Raw genomic sequence first — 4,745 nt, 5'->3', positions numbered from 1 at the left:
GAGCTCATCCTAGTCCATGTCCCCCTGTCCCCCAGCCTGCTGCAGGTCCTTGGCCGCCTCCTCGCAGTGAGAGCCTCTGTCTGGTCCCCAGTGCCAGGTACCAGGAAGGAAGTGACCCTGATGAGGCGTCTTAGAGGCAGGTGGACCCCATGGCCAGAGGCCATGCTTCAGGTGGGCTTCAGTGGGGCCTGCTAGAGGGGCTCCCCAGGTAATGTCTTCCTGGGCCTGCTGGAAGGGCTCCCAGAGGCAAACCTCCCCATTCTGAGAGGAGAGAAGAGCCTCACCACACATCCGGGCTCTAGGGCGCACCTACCCCATTCAAATGCTAATGTGAAGCGGCTCCTCCTAGAGCCTGGCTCCCCAGGAACAAACGCGCTTCACAGAGAGCTTATCTCCAGAGCGTCTGCTCCCTTTGTCCTTTATTCTGAAGGAGGGAGGCCCACCTCCTGTCTGCTGCATACCTGGTGCTTCCTAGGAGGTATTCCCCTTGGACTGTTGGGGGCTGGACCCCACAACTTTAGGGAGAGATTCTTTCCCCAATGTACTGAACCTTCAGGATCGAGTGTGGAGCGTGGGTGGTGACAGCGTTAAGACTGACCTGGGCTTTTCCTACCAAAGAGAAGGCTCTAAGTTAGTAAGCAATGGAGTTGAAGGCCGTGATCGAACTGGCTCGTGAACTCTCATAACCTTAGAAAAAGCAAGTTAGAAAATGAGAAACGGTTTGTGGGGTTACAGGACTCCTCCGCTGTGTCCCCCCCCCCAAAAAATGACTTCATGTCCTGGAGTGAATGCCAACGCATAAGTAAAGCCTCATTTTTCCGTGGAGGAATGACTGCTGGTTTTGAACCGCTGGCCTTGCAGTGAACAGCCCCATGGGCCAGCAGTCAGCATTATGCGCCAGAGCCCCTAGCCTGTAGACTACTGCAAAGCGGGGTGGAGCAGTTTTGGTAAAAATTCAGGGACACCCAGTGTTTGGGCCGGGTCCAAACTAGGCCGCCCCGTTTGGACTAAGCTGAAGCAGGTCCGGGCACTGCACATGCTTCCCTGCACCTCCCTGAGGTCAGCAGCAGAAGGCGCCAGAGAAGATAACCAGGGAAACAAGACGTTCTGGGTTAGAAGAAAGCCACAAGGAGTTGACAAGCAATTCTCCCTGTTTCCAGACCCCATATGTTAATTACCGTCATTGCCATACATTCCTCACCACTGCTTTAAAAACCCTTGCTCCCAGCGACTGAGCAGGACTTCACTGACCTGTTGGCCTAGGTCTCTGAACCTGGTCCCGGAGCCCCGCTCCCCCCTAGTAAAGCTATTTCTGTTTCTGCTCTCCCTTGTCCTGTCAGTGCTGTCTGTCTTCCTCCCTGTACCTCAGTTTCACCCTTTACACCCAGCAAGACCCACTCTGTCAGCCAAGCTCTCCCAAACCCGAGGCGCCTCATGCGGAAGACTGGGAGGGAGCTGGCCCCGTGCTGTGGAACTGTTAGGCTTCTGCAGTGGGTGACCCCTCAGTTCTTGGGGTCGCACGTTGAAAGAATTCACACCGAAGCACGTTTTGGACTCCAAGCGAGTTTTTATGACAGAAAGGAAAAGTTTCAGGCTTTACACTCTCAAAAGGGTCCCCGCTATTTCTGGAAAGCAAGCGTGCCAGGCTGTGTGGAAGCCGCATTGGATTCACAGCTGAGTGCTCCACACTGAGACACCGAACGAATGGAGACAGGATTGAGGCAGAACGTGAGGTTAAGAGCGGCGTTATTAGGGCAGGGAAAGAGCTCCCGGGAGGGAAGGGAGAGCAGACAGGGACAGAAGCATCTTGAGCGGGTCCGAGACCCAACGAGTTGGGTCAGGGACATCGCAGCTGGTCGGTGAGGCGGTGGGAGATCTGTAGGGCTCGAGCTAGGGAGGGGTACGTGGACAACAAAAAGGGAGATATTTTGCTTGCAGCTGCAGGACCTTGAGTCAGGGCAGTGCCTTTGTTGTTTGCCAACCTGCTCCCTGGCGCGCCGGGACGGGGCTGCACAGCCTTGTCTGGAGAGAGAAGCTCCTTGGAATGCTGGGGCAGAAGATGCAGACGTCAATAATGGGGGCCTTGAAGTTCTGTCCTCCTGAGGAGCCGGAGAGGGGCTGGGGGCTGCCTAGACCGGCCCGGCCCCAACAACACTAGACCGGCCCGGCCCCAACAACACCTGGGCACCTGAGGTTTCTCCAGTGGGCGAGACCTCTGTTCTTGACTCCACACGATGAAAGAATTCACCCTGAAGCCCGACTTGTAATCCAAGTGGCTTTGTTATGAAGCATAGGACATGCTTCAGGTGTTAGTCTTGAAAGGGCACCTGCGATCCCTGGGAAGCATACAAAGCAGCGCTGGGGTTCACAATTGGGCACGAACAGCCTTCTATAAAAGAGCACCCACACATGTGGAACTGGGGTGGGGGGCAATTCCAGGGACCTAGGGAGCAAGAGCGGAGGGCACGGAGGCCAGGGAGTGAGGGGCCAGCATGGGGGTGCAAGAGGGCGAGGGGGACAGCGCTGGGGACAAGAGCGGCTGTGGGCTGCGAGTAGGCCCCAGTGGGGCTCGCTCAGGTGGTGCATGTGTGCCCCCACCTTCTGACCTGCCACCGACCAGGGGCAGGATAAAAAGAGAGCAGCCTTCCCACACCCTTTCAAGCCTCTTGTGGGGTACAGAAAAGCTACTCCCCAGGTTGGCCCCCATATTGTTAGGTAGGCTAGCGTAGGGCTGGGGGATGTCTGTTAACGCATGCCCAGAGGGCCACGCTTCGGAAACAAAGGAGTGGCGCACTGCACATGCTCAGAGGTTCAGGTTTCCCGCTGGTAGGCACGGGTGGGCGCTGAACCTGGATAGGCTCACCTAGGCCAGCTGAATTCAATTCAGCCATTGGGGTCATCCGCCATGCCTCCCTACGAAATCATTGAAAAGGCAGGAGCCCAGAGTCAACCGGGACAACTTTGGCAGAACTTTGGGAGAACCCTGAGACACTTTTCCATGACTCTGTGAGCAGCTTCCAGGCAAACTGTTTCAGCATGAATTCTTTCTCGCACAGAGCCAAGGACCGAGGTAGATCTAGCTCCGGAGAGATCTGACAATATGATATGCCAACCCTAAGATGCTGCTTGCTAACACTTGGCCAATGACTATACACTTGGAGGTCAACTGCTTAGAGCTTAGCTCCCTGAGGGCGATCAGCTATCTAGAGCAATCAGACCCTATTGTCTGTCCCAACCCAGGTGGGGCCCACTCCTTGCTGGTAAGGATAGTGGATTGTTCCCCTGAAGGAGAGCCCAGAGACAAGGTCAAGCCCACTCAAGGAGGACCAAGGTCAGGCTTCCGTCTTGAATCTAGAGTCCGCCCGTCTTGTCACATGTGACCCCTAGTGCCTCCCCTTCTTATTGGGTGGACACCCCTAGCTCATCCCCTTCCTGTTGTGTAAGCCTATTGTACAGCCCCTTCCTGTTGTGATGTAATTAGGGGGGGCTTGCACATCCTCTAAGTGTACATAAGCCATGACTGGAAATATATTCACGCTCTCTGCATGGACCTGGCTGCTGTGATCATGGCTGCTCAGGAGGTGAGCAATTGCATACTTTATTTTGTCTAATGTCTCTTTAATTTTACCCCTCAATTACACAACTGCCCCTTACACCCATTTGATTGTAGGGGCTGGTACCCCGTAGCCTCTGGCTGGGAAGGCAGAGGTTGAAGGTATTGGTTGACCCCACTGGATTGGCTGGATTAAACCCACCTGGGTGATGTCATGAGTTTGGGTCTAGTTTGCACGGCCCAGGAGTACCCGCACCTGGCTCAGGGGCTTGAGTGTGAGTCTGCTCAATTTGGGGTCTTCATAGGCATCTAGTGGTTGCCTGATTTCTTCCTAACCTCCTCTATGGGGGAGAGACAACACCCCTGTCCCTAAATCTAGCTACTTAACATTTCCCTGCTGAAGGAGTATGGACCCAAATCTTTGGGGGTACTGGGCAACAATGTCTCTGGCTGCTTCATGTCTTTATAGCGTTTTGGGGTCCTCATACTTCCTACTCCGTTGGGAGGGGTTGTCCACGTAGGGACCCACGGTGGAGGGGGTTGAGGTGTCCAGGAGGGTGGCACACTTGGCTCAGTGTCATTAGTGACCCGAGGGCTTCTGGAAGAAACGGAGCAGGGGCAGTTTAGGTAAGGCTGGGCAAAGCCGTGCGATAGCAGTGCCCTTGAAGGGTGGCTGGGGGTCCCCTTGGAAGGTCTGGAAGGAAACCTCAGGCGGTCTTAGCACTGGACGACAGGCATCTGTGCGAGTTTACTTTAGACACCAGAATCGCGGCACTTACCTGCCTCGGGGTGTCGGCGAAACGCCATGTTAAGAAGTCCACCGCTGCATCTGCACTTACCTTTCTCCTTCGGATCTTGCTCCGGGACGTCCCGCTGGGACCGCTTCTACCGTTGTGCCTGGGAGTGGTGGACTTGGTCCTGAGACTTGAACGGAAGTGGGAGTGGAGAGCATTACTGGGAATCGGGGACCCATCCTTCCAGGTTTTCATAGGAGCCAGGTCTCCGGGCAGGCACAAGGGTGGTAGCTTTTCCTCCCCTTGCGCCTGGATGAGCCCGCACTGATGGAGTGCCTCCTGGCATGGGGCCACTCTGTGGCCTATCGCTGTGTGAAAGCTATCTCAGCGTCTATAGCCGGCTCTGTCACAAGGAAAGGTCGCCCGTGTAAAACTTTACAGGGGCTTAAATTCCGAGA

The sequence above is a fragment of the Echinops telfairi genome, unplaced genomic scaffold, assembly GCF_000313985.2.
Source record: "Echinops telfairi isolate 266 unplaced genomic scaffold, ASM31398v2 ScPeMD7_37;HRSCAF=141, whole genome shotgun sequence".
Taxonomy (NCBI): Eukaryota; Metazoa; Chordata; class Mammalia; order Afrosoricida; family Tenrecidae; genus Echinops; species Echinops telfairi.
This window is presented reverse-complemented; position numbering follows the sequence as displayed.